Source organism: Dasypus novemcinctus, chromosome 5, assembly GCF_030445035.2.
Source record: "Dasypus novemcinctus isolate mDasNov1 chromosome 5, mDasNov1.1.hap2, whole genome shotgun sequence".
NCBI lineage: Eukaryota > Metazoa > Chordata > Mammalia > Cingulata > Dasypodidae > Dasypus > Dasypus novemcinctus.
This window is the reverse complement of record NC_080677.1, coordinates 82,329,137-82,345,130: the sequence shown is the minus strand read 5'-3', so window position 1 is coordinate 82,345,130 and position 15,994 is coordinate 82,329,137. Positions and strand designations below refer to the sequence as shown.

The window sequence follows — 15,994 nt, the reverse complement described above, 5'->3', positions numbered from 1 at the left end:
TGAGTCCTCTAACTTCATTCTTAAAGATGGCTTTAACTATTTGAGTCCCTTTACCATTCCATATAAATATGATTGGCTTTTCCATTTCTGCAGAGAAACTGTTGGAATTTTTATTGGGATTGCAATGAATTTGTATATGTCTTTGGTTAGAATTGACATGTTTGTATCTGCTCTTTCAATCTATTAACACAGAAGGTCATATTTATTCAGGTCTTTGATTTTTTTTTTAGCCTATGTTTTGTAATTTTCCACATGTAAATCCTTTAATCCTTGGTTAAATTTATTCCTAGATATTTGATTCTTTTAGAGGCTATTGTAAATTTTTTTTCTTGATTTCTTCTAATTGTTCATTACTCATTATAGAAACAATACTAATGATTGTGTGTTGATCTTGTACCCCATTACTTTGCTAATATATTAGCTCTACTAGCTTTGTTGTGAATTTTTCAGGATTTTGTAAAGATAGGGCCATGTCATTTGCAAACATGGAAAATTTTACTTCTTTACTCTCAATTCGATGAATTTTATAAATTCTTTTTGTTTCTTAATTCCTCTGGCTAGGACTACCAAGGAGAGTGTTGAATAACTTTGGTTGACAGTAGTCATCCTTATCTTGTTCCAGATCATAGAGGGAAAGCTTTCCGTTTTTCACTATTGAGTATGATGTTAGCTATGTTTTTTTATATATGCCTTTTATTGTGTTGAGGAAATTTCTTTCTATTCTTGTTTTCTAGTGTTTTATCAAGAAGGGGAGTTGGATTTTGTCAAATACCTTGTCTGCATCAATTAAGATAATTGCGTGGTTGTTTTTTTCTTTCCTATTAATGTGGTGTTTTACATTAAATGATTTCCTTACATTTAAGCACTGTTACATACCTGGGGTAAATCTCACTTGATCATGGTATATAACGTACTTTTGGATTTGGTGTGCTACTCTTTTGTTGAGGATTTGCTTCTATATTCATGAGGAATATTTGTCTACAATTTTCTTTTTTTGTGATATTTTTATCTTATTTTGGTAGTAGGGTGATGTTGGCCTCATAGAAAAAGTTAGGGAGTGTTCAATCTTCTGAGTTTCTGGAAGATTTTGAAGAGGATTGTTGTGAATTTTTCTTGGAATGTTTGGTAAAATTTACCAGTGAAGCCATCTGGTTCTGGACTTCTCTTCGTTGTTAGCTTTTTTTTATTATTATTCAGTCTCTTTTCTTGTTATCTTATTTGTAGTGGTCATTTATTTCTTCTTGTCAGTGTAAGTAGTATGCATATTTCTAGGAATTTTTCCGTTTCATGTAGGGTATCAGATTTGTTGGTTTAATGTTCATTTTATCTTTCTATAATCATTTTTATTCCTATGGAGTCGGTAGAAGTATCCATCTGTTTTAGTCTGCTGGACTCCTGAAAGCAGTATATCAGAAATGGGTTGGCTTTTACAATGGGGATTTCTTGTCTTACAAGGTTACAGTTTTGAGACTGAGATAAATGTCCAGATCAAGGCATAATCAGGCAATGATTTCTCCACAAAGATAGTCTGCCAGTGATCCTGGACATCTTTGTCACATGACATGTCATACCATTATCTCTGCTCTAATTTTCATTATTTCCTTCCTTTTACTTGCTTTGGGTTTAGTTTAATTTTTCTTTCTCTAGATACTCCAGTTTTGAGGTTGTCTTTTTTTTTTTTTAACAAGTCAATTTTATTCATACATGTTTAAAGCATACCATTCATCCAAAGTGTACAATCAGTAGTATTTGGTATAATCACTCAGTTGTGCATTCATCAGATCTTCAGTCATTATTAGAGCATTTTCATTATTTCAGTGAAAATAATAACAAAAAATAGACAAATAACAAGAGAATCCCTCACTTCTCAATCTCTCTTTGCTTTCTCCATTGTACATAGCTCTTGTTTCTGGCTTTTCTATCCAAAGTGTATAATCAGTGGCTTTTAGTATAGTCACAGTGTTTTACATTCATCATCTCAAAAATTTTAGAACAATTTCATTACTCCAAAAAGAAAAACTCCACACCCCTTAGCATTCATTCCTCAGACCTACATAACCACTAATCTCATTTTATCTTTATAAATTGATTTATATTTACATTTTATGTAAATGTAATCATACAGTATGTAATAATCTGTTTCAGATCTTCACTTAGTATAATGGGGTTTTTTTGTTTGATATTAGCATTTTACAGTATTAATTTTCATTTGTTCAGTTTCAAAGAAAAACAATCTTGTATGTGCAATTTTCATATTCATACATCACATAATATATTTATATTTCACATAATATATTTAGTTCATAATAGGGCAGTCATACAGTATTTGTCCTTTTGTGTCTGGCTTGCTTCCTTCCTCATAAGGTCCTCTACTTTCATCCATGTCATCATATGTTTCACGATTTCATTTCTTCTTAACACTGCATAATATTCCATTGTGTGTATACTCCACAATTTGCTTATCCATTCATCAGTTGATGGACATCTGGGTTGTTTCCAAATTTTGCCTATTGTGAATAACGCTGCTGTGAACATCGGTGGGCAAATGTATATTTGTGTCACTGCTCTTAGTCCTTCTGGACATACACCTAGCACTGGTATTGCCAGGTCCCTTGCCAAGTCTATACAACTTCCTTAGGAACTGCCAAACAGTCCTCCACAGTGGCTATACCATTTTACATTCCCACCAACAGTGAATAAGCATTCCTGTCTCTCCAAATCCTCTCCAACATTTGCAGTTTTCTGACTTTTCAACAGCGACCAGTTTAATAGATGTGAAATGATATCTAATTGTAGTTTTTATTTGAATTTCCTTATTTGTTAGTGTATTAGTCAGCCAAAGGGGTGCTGATGCAAAATACAGGCAATCTGTTGGCTTTTGTAAAGGATATATTGGGGTAGAAGCTTACAGTTACCAGGCCATAAAGCATAAGTTACTTCTGTCACCAAAGTCTTTTGCCATGTGTTGAAACAAGATGGTTGCTGACATCTGCAAGGGTTCAGACTTCTTTCTATTAAGGCTCTGTGGTCCCAGCTTATTTCAATATCAGCTGTAGGCTGGGATAAATATTGTCTCTCTCATGGGGCTCATTTCTTTCTGGGCTCAAATGCAAACTCAGGCGGAAGGCTGGTCTCTCTTCCTGGGGTCTCTCACGTATAATGGAGTTTTCTCTCTTTCCTCACATATCTGCTTCTTTGTGTGTTTACTTCCCAGGGCTCCAACATTAAAACTTTAATTCCTTGCCTTGTCGTTATCTCTGTGAGTCCCCCCACAAAGGGGCAGAGACTCAATATCCTACTGATGTGGCCCAATCAAAGCTGTAATCATTATTTAATCAAGTAAGAGTGAAACCTCTGAATCCAGTACAGTATGCCTAGAAGAACAGACCAGTTTGGTTGGCCTAGAAGAACAGACCAGTTTGCAGACATAATCCAAAAACTGCTACAGCTAGTGATGTTGAACATTTTTTCATGTGTTTCTTCATCATTTGTATTTTTCTTTGGACAGTTGTCCTTTCAAGTCTTTTGCCCATTTTTAAATCGGATACTTTGTCTTTTTATTGTTGAGTTGTATGCTCTCCTTATATATCATGGATATTAAACCTTTATCAGCTACGTGATTGCCAAATCATTTCTCCCATTGTGTTGGCTTCCTTTTCACCTTTGACAAAGTTCTTTGAGGTGCAAAAGTGTTTAATTTTAAGACAGTCCCATTTATCTATTTTTACTCATTCTCATGCTTTGGGCATAACATTTAAGAAACTCCCACCTACCATAATATCTTGAAGATGTTTTCCTACATTTTCTTCTAGGAGTTTTATGGTTGTTGTTATATTTAAGTCCCTGATCCATTTTGACTTTATTTTTGTATAAGGTGTGAAATAGGGGTCTTCTTTCTTTTCTTTTCTTTCCTTTCCTTTCCTTTTTCCTTTTTCCTTTCCTTTCTGTCAAGCTCTCCCAGCACCATTTGTGGAATAGACTGTTCTGGCCCAGCTCGGTAGGCTTAACAGCCTTTTCAAAAATCACTTGACTGTAAAGTTCAGAAGTGAGAATCCTCCAATTTCATTCTTTTTAAAGACATTTTTGAGTATTCAGGTCCCATTACCCTTCCAAATAAATTTGATTATTGGCTTTTTCATTTCTTCAAAAAAGGCTGTTGGAATTTTTATGGGAGTTGCTTTGAATATGTTAGTCAGTTTGGATAGAATTGACATCTTAATGATATTTAGTCTTCTAATCCATGAACAGAGAATGTCCTTCCATTTACTTAAACCTTGTTTTGGTTTCTTTTACCAATATTTTGTAGTTTTCTGAATACAGTTTCTTTATGTTCTTGGTTAAGTTTTTTCCTAAATACTTTATTGGTTTAGTTGCTATATAAAGAGAATTTTTTAAAATTTCCTCCTCAGATTGCAGATCAATAGTGTATAGAAACGCCGTTGATTTTTGTGTATTAACTTTTTATCCTGTCACTTTTGCTGAACTTATCTGTTAACTGTAGTAGCTTTGTTCTTGATTTTTTCAGGAATTTCTAGATATAGGATCATGTCATCAGCAAATAGTGAAAGTTTTACTTTTTCCTTACCTAACTGGGTGCCTTTTATTTCTTTGTCTAGCTTAACAGCCCTAGCTAGAACTTCTAGCCCAATATTGAATAACAGTCATGGCATTGGGCATCCTTGTCTTGTTCATGATCTCAGCAGGAAAGGTTTCACTCTTTCACCATTGAGGACAGTGCTAGCTGTAGGTTTTTCATATATGCAGTTTACCATATTGAGAAGCTTCCTTCTATTTCTTTTTTTTTTTTAATGTTACATTCAATATTTCTTTCTTTTAGAGTGGTTTTATCAAGAAGGTGTGCTGTATTTTGTCAAATGCCTGTTCTGAATCAATCGAGAGGGTCATGTGATTTTTCTTCTTCAGTTTATCAGTGTGGTTTATTACACTAATTGATTTTCTTTTGTTGAATACCTGGAATAAAACCTTTATCGTGGTATATAATTCTTTTAATGTATTTTGGATTCTGTTTGCAATTATTTTGTTGAGGATTTTTGCATCTATATCATTAGAGATATTGGTCTGTAATTTTCTTATCTAGTTCTGGTATTAGGGTGATGTTGGCTTTATAGAGTAAGTTTGGTAGCATTCTTTCCTCTTCAACTTTTTGAAAGAACTTGAGTAAGATTGGTATTATTTCATCTTTAAATGACTGGTAGAATTCACCTGTGAAGCCATCTGGTCCCGGGCATTTCATATTTTGGAGGTTTTTGATGACCATTTCAATCTCTTCACTTGCGATTGGTTTGTTGAGGTCTTCTATTTCTTCTAAGGTAGTGTAGAAGGTTCATGTGTTTCTAGGAATTTGTCCATCTTGTCTATATTTTCTAGTTTTTTGGCATAATAGTTGTTCATAGTATCCTCTTACAATCTCTCTTATTTTTACAAGGTCAGTGGTAATGTCCCCCCTCTCATTTCTGATTTTATTTATTTGTGTCTTTCCCCTTTTTCTTTGTCTGTCTAGCTAAGGGTGTGTTGATTTTGTTGATCTTTTCAACGAATCAGCTTTTGATTTTGTTGATTCTATTTTTGTTATTCTTGATTTCATTTATTTCTGCTCTGATCTTTACTGTTTCTTTCCTTTGGATTGTTTTTTTTTCTAGTTCTTTCAGGTGTGCAGTTAGATCATCAATTTTAACTTTTTTTAATGTGAGCATTGAGGGCTATAAATTTCCCTCTCAGCACTACCTTTGCAGTGCCCCATAGGTTTTTATACATTGAGTTCTCATTTGCATTCCTCTCAAGATATTTGCTGAATCCTCTTGCAATTTCTTCTTTGATCCACTGATTGCATAAGAGTGTATTGTTTAATTTCCAAGTGTTTATGAATTTTCCCTTTTTTCATCAATTATTGATTTCCAGCTTCATGCCATTATGATCAGAGAAAGTGTTTTTATATTTCAATCTTTTTAAATTTATTGAGACTTGTCCTGTGACCTAATATATTGTCTATCTTGGGAAGGATCCCTGAGTACTTGAAAAGAATGTATATCCTGCTATTTTGGAGTGTAATGTACTATAGATGACTGTTAGGTCTAGTTCATTTATCTTATTATTCAAGTTTTTGGTTTCTTTATCCTCTGTCCAGATGTTCTATCCAGTACTGAGAGTAGGGTATTGAAATCTCCAACTATTAGTATAGCAACATCTATTTCTCCCTTCAGGATTTCTGTTGTGTGTTTCATGTATCTTGGGGCACTGAGGTTAGGTGCATAAGTATTTAGAATAGTACTTCTTGTTGAATTACCCCCTTTTATTAATATAATATGACCTTCTTCATCCCTTATAACAGTTTTGCATTTAAAATCTATTTCAGCTGATATTCATATTGCTACTCAAGCTCTTTTTTGGTTGCTGTTTACATGTAATGTCTTTTTCCAACCTTTCACTTTTAACCTGGTTGTGTCCTCACATCTAAGTAGAGCCTCTTGTAGACAACAAATAGATGGCTCATAATTTTTTATCCATTCTCTCATTCTGTGTCATTTGATTGGGGAGTTCAAGCCATTAACATTCAGTGTTATTACTGTAAAGGCATTACTTACTTCATTCATATTTACCTCTGCCTTTCTGTTGTCGTATCATATTATAGTCTGTTTTTTACCCTTTAATTTAGCCTTCCTAATAATCTTCATTTCTGCACTTTTCTCCAAGTCTCTTGCCCTTGTTTTTCCCTCTCAGACTATAACACTCCCTTTATTATTTCTTATAATTCTGGTCTTTTTGTAACATATTCTATCAATTTTTATTTGTCTGTAAGACTTTGAACTCCCCTTCATTTTTGAAGGACAGCTTTGCCAGACACAGAATTCTTGGCTGGCAATTTTTCTATTTTAATGCCTTAAATGCATCATACCACTTTCTTCTCTCCATGGTTTCTCTTGAGAGGTCGGCATTTAATCTTATCAGGTTTCCCTATATGTTATGCTTTACTTTTTTCTTGCTGCCTTCAAAATCTTCTCTTTATCTCTGATATTTGGCATTCTGAATAGTAAGAGTCTAAGGCTTGGTCTATTTGTGTTCATTATGTTTGGGGTGCATTGTCCTTGGATATTGATATTTATGTCAATAAGGGTAGGGAAGTTTTCAGTCATTATTTCCTTAGATATTCTTCCCGCCCCTTTTCCATTTTCTTTTTCTGGGACACTGGCAATATGTGTGTTTCCATTCAGTTGCCCGACACCCTATTCTGTTTTTTCCATTCTCTTCTCTTTCTGTTCTCCTGTATTTTCCATTTCAGATGTTCTGCCTTTGAAATCACTAATTCCGTCTTGAAGCAATTCAAATCAACTCTTACGTGCCTGTAATTTATTTTTAATCTCATCCATTGTGTCTTTCATTCCCAAAAGGTGTGTTACTTTTCTTTGCAGACTTTCAGATTGTTCATTACGCTCACCCAGTGTCTTCTTAATATCCTTGATCCCTTTAAGTCATATTTTGTTTCCATTCTTTAAGTTGGTTTAGGAGATTGTGTGTTTATAATTGATTGTCCTAAATCCTAAATCTCTTCAGGATATTTGGTTTGTTCCTTTGGCTGGACCATGTCTTCCTTTTCCTCAGTATGGCTTGTAATTTTTTTGCTTATGTCTAGGCATGTGATATGTTGGTGAATTTACTGTGGTGGCCAATTTCTCTCTCTTGCCTATTATTATTTTTTCACAGCCATAATTTCCTATTTGGCTCAGATTATTCTAAGTCTATATAATTACCAATCTTAAATTTTCAAAATTGTGCCAGAAACTCACTAATGGGCACAGACTTTCTCTAAGGGGTGGGGTACATATTGCTGTAAAAGCAGTTTTTGTCTCCATAATTTCCAGATTGGCCAGCAGATGGCGCTTGGTATACCTTCCCTTGGAGGTGTTTCTCTCTGGGTTTTACTTTGTTTTTGCCTGGCGAAAGCCAAGATTCGAAGTGGGCTCCGCTTACCGAATTCACTGAAGAAAATCCCCCTCCTCCCTCTCCTTTTTCCCTTGTAACAGCTGACAGGGAGGAAGATGTCTGCTCTCCTCTCAGTCAACTGCAATGGACCAGGGATTTTACCCCCACTGAAAGGGGCAAGGGACCCCTTTCCAGCAGGCTGGAGGTTTAATTACTCACAGTTTGTTGTTTTGGCTTCTTCATCTCTGTCCCTCATCCTCCTGGAAGTTATGAAGCATTGTCCTGGTCTGCTGACCCCCAAAGCAGGTCCCTTGGGCAGCTTTTGGCCCTTTTTCCATGGTTTTTGTTAGAGATTTGAGCTCTATCTGCCTAATCTGACGCCATTGCCACACAGTCCTTGAGGTTATGTCTTTTTTAACATAGCGGTTAGAGTTACAAATTTCCCTTTCAGCTCTGCCTTTGCTGCATCCCATAGAGTTTGGTATGTCTTGTTTTCATTTTCATTCCTCTTGATATTTCCTCATTTTCTTCGTGATTTCTTTGACTCATTAATTGTTTAAGAGTTTGTTGTTTTATTTCACATATTTGTGAAACTTTCCTTTTTCTCTTTCATTTATTTCTAGTTTCATTCCATTGTGACCAGAGAAGATAATATGATTCCCATGTTTTTTATTAATGCAACTTGTTTTGTACCCCAAAATAAGGTCTATCCAGCAGTATGATGCATGTGCATTAGAAAGGAATGTGTATTCTGTTGCTATTGGGGTGAAGTAGTGTTTTATATACATCTGCTAGGTCTACTTAGTTTATAGTATCATTTAAATCTTCTGTTGTCTTTCTGATCTTCTGTCTAAATGTTCTGTCCGCCATTGAATGTGGTATATTAGACTGTCCTGCTATTATTGTAGAGCTATTTCTCCCTTTAAATCTGTTATTTGCTTCATAAATTTTGTGTTTCTGCCAGTGGTACCTATTTATTTGTAATTATGTCTTCTTTTTGAATTGACTCCTTTATCAGTATGTAGTGACCTTATTTGCCCCTGCATTTTTAAAAAGATTTATTTATTTACTTTATTTTCCTTTATTTAACTCCCCCTCCCCCAGGTGGTTCTCTAGTCTATCTGCTCATTATTTGCTTGCCTTCTCAGGTAGGGACTGGTAACTGAACCAGGGACCACCCCACATGAAAGGCGAGTGCCCAATGGCTAGAGCCACATCCACTTCCCTGGTCTGCAGCATCTGCTGGCTTGTGGCATTTGCTTGTTTTGGTGGTTGGTGGTGGTGACGGCGTTTATCTCATTGCTGTCGGGGTGGCATCTAGCTCATTTGTGATGGGGGCAGCATCTGCTCATCTTTTAGGCAGCACCGGGACCCGAACTCAGGAACTCCCATGTGGTAGGTGGGCACCCAAAGGTTTGAGCCACATCTGCTTCCCCTGTCATAGTTTTTAACTTAAACACTATTTTATCTATTAAAATACTTACCCCAGCTATCTTTTGGTTACTGTATGTATGATACATATTTTTTCTATTCTTTCATTTTGAACCTGCTTTTATCTTTTGAGTTTAAGGTGATTCTCTTATAAACAGCTTACAGTTGTGTCCTGCTTTTTAAAAAAAATCTATTCTGGTAGTCCCTGCATTTAGACTGAAGAGTTGAAACCATTTGCATTTAAAGTAACTGGTGATAATAAAGGACTCCTGCCATTTTGCTATTTGGTCTTTCTGTATCTTAAAACTTCCTTGTCCCTTAATTCTGTCTTTAAAGTCTACTTTTGTATTTGTTTGATTCCAGTAGTGTGCCATTTTGTGTACCTTCTATTTGTTTCTACATATATTTTATGTATTTTTTCTTTGTGGCTGGTAGGGGACTTAAATTTAGCATCCCAAATATGTAACAATCAGATCTGATTTCATACCAACCTAACTTCGGTATCCTTTATATACATTGTTCCTACATGTATTAGTCAGGGTTCTCTAAGGAAACAGAACCAAAATGAGAAATTTGTAAATATCACAAGATTTATAAAATTGTCTTATATGACTGTGGGGGTGTACAAGTTGAAATTCCTTAGGGCAGAGTGCAGGTCAGGACTTCCAATGAAGGTCCTCAGTGAAGTCTCCAGGAGAAGCTAGCTGGCTGAAATAGAGGTGAAATTTCTTTCTCTTCTGATTGCTGAACTCGCTACTCCTTTTAAGGCCTTCATCTGATTGGATGAGATGTCTGTCATTGCTAATAACAATCTCCTCAGTTGATCATAGATGTAATCAGTCATATGCAATCAGTTTATCGATGATTTAAATCTATGAAATGTCCTCACAGGGATGCGGATTTGGCTCAATCAGTAGAGCATCCACCTACTATATAGGAGACCCAGGATTTAAACCGAGGGCCTCCTGACATGTGGTTCAAACTACACCCTCCTGACGTGTGGTAAGCTGGCCCACGCACAGTGCTAATGAGTGCAAGGAGTGCTGTGCCATGCAGGAGTGTCCCCTGTGTAGGGGAGCCCCATGCACATGGAGTGCGTTCCTGCAAGGAAAGCCACCCTGAGGGGAAAAAAATGCAGCCTGCCCAGTAGTGGCTCCACACACACAGAGAGCTGATGCAGCAAGATGATACAGTAAAAAAGAGACAGATTCCCAGTGCTGCTGACAAGAATGCAAGCGGACACAGAAGAACACACAGCGAATGGACCCAGAGAGCAGACAGTGGGGGGATGGGGTGAGGGGAGAGATATAAATAAATCTTAAAAAAGAAGAATTATCCTCTCAGTAAAAATTAGAACAGTGCTTGTTTAACCAAACAGCCAGGCCCCATGACCTGATACGTGACCCTAACCATCACAAACCATGTCTTACCAATTTGGTAACTATACACATCACCTTAAAACCATACTTAATCTCTAAACAGAAAGGATTACACACATTTTCTGTTTAACCATACTCAAATGTTCTGTGTACAATTGGAAATGTACTAAATCTTTCTAGGAGAGGGTACAAGTCCTTGGGTAATATTTACTCTTAAACTTGAAATCCTATAACTTAAATATTACAGCCTGAAACTAATACAACTTACGTCATACCATGAGGGGATAGAATAGGAAAGAAATCGAAGATACTTCCTTTATGTTCATATACAAGCATACTTATAACAAAATGCAGAAGAAATATTCATAGCCATTACAATCCTTGTTTCTGTAACTGGCCCTGTGGTTGTACTTCATATTCATTGCTGCCTTCTTCCACTACCCATTCCATGTACCCTTTGCTCTCAACAAGCTCCTCAGCCAGCATGGTTCTTTGCCTGATGGGATGACCCAGACCTTTATTCCTGAAGTTTCTGGTCTAATTGTAGTTCTGCCTGGATTGGGTTGTTGCCGATTTCCATTTGATTTTAATCACAGGGCAGGGTAGCAATTTTAAGAGACATCTAGAGGATCTCCTGTAACTCTTCTTTACCTCCATTGTGTATTTGCAGTCCTGTTTCCCCTTGATAGTCAGATCAATAAACCCAACCAGTACAGTACTTCCCTTCTTTGCCTGTTGATTCAGAGGCATGAGGAGTCCAAAGTGACCAAGTAGCAGTATTAACTTTGACATACAAATGCCTTACCAGTTAGTCTAGATTAGTTGTTGCTTCTTGGTCACTAGGTTCAGTCAACATGCTATCATCAATATTATGGACCAGTGTGATGTCTTGTCAGATGGAGAGATGATCAAGTTTCCTGAAGAGAATATTATGACAGTGGACCAGAGAGCTGATGTACTAGTTTGCTAGATACGGGTGTTCTAATGGCTTCCATTTCACTTTTCACACCATAATAACCCTCACTCCACAAGTCAGGGAACCAATGTAGGAATTCTGCTGGTTGCTGAGTATGTCTGTGCCAATTATACATTCCAGAACTAAGGAAATAACCACAGAATAGGTCCAGGGATCCAGTGGACTCACTATGAGATGGACTTGAGCTAAAATTCCATCAATTTGATGACCTCCATAAGCCCCTACTCTGACTGGTGGACTACAGTGACATTTTGGGCCTCCTGGAATTAATGTCACTTATGAGCTAGTGTCTAATAATCCCCAGTATATCTGATTATTTCCTTTTTCTCAGTGCAGTTGCCCTGGTAAAAGGCTGTGGATCTCTTTGGGGAAGGCTGGGAGGAAGATTAACAGTATAAGTTCTTTACAGTATAACAGGGTCCTTCTGCAAGAGTCTGGCCTTACCCTTGCTCAGGACACTCTTGTCTGTAAACTGTCTCAGGTTTGCAAATTGATTAAGGGGCTGTAACTCTTTTTTATAATTCAAATTAGACTTTTATTCCCTTGACCCAGAATAGAACTCTTCTGTTTATACAGAGCAAGTAGGAATTTAATAGACTGCCCATCTATTTTACTTCTAGATGTACCTCATGATCTGTTAGCCAATACCATAGGTCTCTGTGACTGAGACACTTGATTGTTGCTTTGAATCTGCTGTTCATTATGGTAGCCATATCCACCTTGTCTTTGGTGATTAATTGCTGCCACTTGGATTCTTTCAACCTGGGTCCAGTCATTCTGATTGTGTTTAAGGATCCCATTTCAGTGACAGTAGTTCCCAATGTTATATCTGACCTACAGAGAAGAGCCTCCAGCCACCAAGCTCTTCATGAAAGATGGAGTTAGTCTCACAAATTTATTCCTCACAGTCCTGGTGAAAGGTTTGTCTCCTGGACATTCCTGGGGTGACTGAACAGACCTTACATGATACATCCAGTCTAGGTATTGCAGTTTCTAAACCTTTGGATTCCCTCATCTACAGTATACCAGGGCACTTCTGGCATTTCGTCCCCAGTTAATGTTCATGTTTTGGTTCATGTTTCACCTAGCCAACATCATACCTTTTAACTCCACAAAACTCTAAAGTGTCAAAAACACTCTCACCCAGACCCTTGCCTCTTATAACCGTATGAGTAGCTATATCAAGTGGTGATATTTTGCATATCTCTGTCGCCAACTCATGCCATGGACTATCATTGGTGTCTTGATTATTGGAAATAGTCATTAATGTCTTTGAATACAGTCGTAGTAGAGAGCCCATTGCAGAAACCCCAGAACCAAGTCATAAATCCCATTTTTAAGATTCTGTTTCTTAAGAACCACTCCTGGTACTAAGCTGTACTAGTCAGGGTTCTCTGGGAAAACGGAACTAATAGGAAATATCTGTAAATATTATGAGATTTTATAAAATTATTTCACATGACTGTGGGGACACATGAATCCAGATTTCATAGGGCAGTCTATCGGCCAGGAACTCTGATGAAGGTTTTTTGAGGAGAAGCTGGCTGGCTGAATTAGAGACAGAAATTTTTCCTTCTCCCTGCTGAAAGCATCCCTTCTCCTTTTAAGGCCTTCAACTGATTGGATGAGATGTCTCTCATTGCTAAAGGCAATCTGTTCATTTAATTGTAGATATAATTACCCATCAATGCAATCACCTTACTGATGATTTAAGTCCATTAAATTTCCTCACAGTAGCAACTAGGCTAGTGCTTGCTTGACCAAACAACTAGGTACCATTATTTGGCCAAGTTGAGACATGAGCCTAACCATCATACTGCACTCTTCTGTCCCTTCATCTTTTTGTTGTTTTTGTTCAAAATTGTATCCTTCTACAAAGTATGCTCAAATGTAGAAATTTATCAGTATTTTTTATGCATTTCATTTTCGAACTTTTAAGAAGTAAAAAGTTGTATTATATACCCACAATTTTACTGGTATTTACACTTACCCATGTGGTTACATTTATTAGATGTCTTCATTCCTTTGTTTTTTTTTTTTAATCTACCGTCTCATGTCCATTTCTTTCAGTCTGAAGGACTCCCTTTCGTGTTGGTTAAAGGGCAGGTCTAGTGGTGGTGATAAATTCTGCCAGGTTTTGTTTATCTATTAGTATTTTAATCTCTTCCTCACTTTTGAAAGATAGAATTACCAGATGTAAAAATTCTTGGTTGGCATTTCTTTTCTTTCAGCAATTTAAATCCTTTGTCCACTGCCTTTTTGCTTCCTTGGATTCTGATGAGAAATTGGCACTTAATCTTATTGGGACTCCCTTGTACTGAACATGTTGCTTTTCTCCTTGCAGCTTTCAGAACCTTTCTTTGTCCTTGGCATTCATCAGTTTGAATAGTATGTGTCTGGGTGTGGTTCTTCTCAAGTTTATCCTGTCTGGTGTTCCTTGGTCTCTTCAATGTTCATATCATGTCTTTCATTAAATTTATGAAATTTTATGCTGTTATTTCTTTGAATATTCATTGTTCTTTCACTCTTTTTTCTCCTTCTTGTACTCCCATAATGAGTACATTGGTCCACTTGATAGTGTCTCAGAATTTTCTTAAGCTCTTTTTGCTTTTCCTAATTCTTTCTTCTCCTCAGCTAAATCATCTCAGTTGTCTTGTCTTTGAGATCACTGATTGTTTCTTCTGCGAGCTCCAGTCTGCTTTTGAAACCATCCAGGGACATTTTCATTTCTGTTTTTATAGTTTTTAACTCCATTATTTCAGTGTGGTTCCTTTTTAAAATTTCTTTCTTTATATTGAGGTTGTCATTTTGTTTGTTGCATTTCTTCTTTTTCTACCTATTCCTTTCCTTTATGTCCTTGAATATATTGGTGAGGGTTTTTTTTTGTTTGTTTGCTTTGAGTTACTGAGACCAGGGAATGAGCCCAGAATCTCATATGTGGGAAACCAGTACTCAACCACTGAGCTACATTGGCTCCCCTGAGTTGTTGTTTTTGCTTGTTGTTTGTTTATTTGTTTTTAGAGAGCACTGGGACCAAACCTGGGACCTCCCATGTGGAAATCAGGTGCCCAGCTGCTTGAACCACATCTGCTTCTGGATTTTTTTTTTTAAGTCTTTGTCCGAAATGTCCAAAGAATGGTCTTTTTTGTTAATAGTTTCCAGATTTTTATCTTGTATTTTCATATGGGTTATCATTTCCTGTTCCTTTGTTTGTCTTTTAGTGTTTCGTTGCTTGCTGTATGTTTTAATATTTTAAAGAGCTAACTCTGGGATTTAGTTCCTGAACTGTGTTCTCCTTAAGTTTGTATCTGTCTAGTGACCTGACAGGGATTGCCACATGTGCTAGGAGGTAAGAAAAACAAACTTAAATCAAAAACATCTTTCACAATGTTCTGGCTTGCTAAAGATTGCAAATGTAGTAGACCGGAAATGGGTTGGCTTTTATAGTGGGAGTTTTATTAGAGTCAAAGCTTAAATTCTGAGGTTAGAAAATGTCCAAGTCAAGGCATCATCAGAGATACTGTCTTACCAAAACTTGATCTGATCTTCTAGCTGATCTTTTTTTTTTTTTTAAATAATCATGCTGCCACATCTCCCACCCACTTTATTTTTTCGATTTATTTTTGTTTCCCCCCGCATTGTCTGTTCTGTGTCCATTCGCTGTGTGTTCTTCTGTGTCTGCTTCTGTTCTTGTCAGTGGCACCGGGAATCTGCGTCTCTTTCTGTTGCATCATCTTGCTGCATCAGCTCTCCATGTGTGCAGCACCACTGCTGTGCAGGCTGCACTTTTTTCATGCAGAGTGGCTCTTCTTACAGGGTGCATTCCTTGCATGTGGGTCTCCACTACGTGAGGGACACCTCTGTGTGGCAGGGCACTCCTTGCGCACATCAGCACTGTGTGAGTGCCAGCTCACCACATGGGTCAGGAGGCCCTGGGTTTGAACCCTGGACCTCCCATGCAATAGGCAGACACTCTATCCATTGAGCCAAGTCCGCTTACCTCTAGCTGATCTTATAGTCCTGTCATGTGACAAGGCAAGATGGAGGGTCTATTGGTTTTTCTCTAGTTTCTCTCCAAGCTCATCTAGCTATAGATGATCAGGCATCTTGGCCTCAGCTCCTTGAGTCTCTTAGTGCTTCTCAGTCTTTTTGCAGTGGTAGGCAAACCTGGAGTCCTCTCTCTTACATGGCAGTGTCAAAATGGTAGAGTGCCCTTTCTCTATGCCTCTTCTGTCTTTCTATATGTTTCTGCTTTCAGTTCTCAGTTTAT

General features: G+C 37.1%; 1 protein-coding gene across 1 annotated transcript in view; it reads left to right on the top strand.

The window, feature by feature from the left end:
* COG5 (component of oligomeric golgi complex 5) overlaps positions 1 to 15,994 on the top strand; it is a 488,722-nt gene that overhangs the window by 159,789 nt on the left and 312,939 nt on the right. The window lies entirely within an intron of this gene.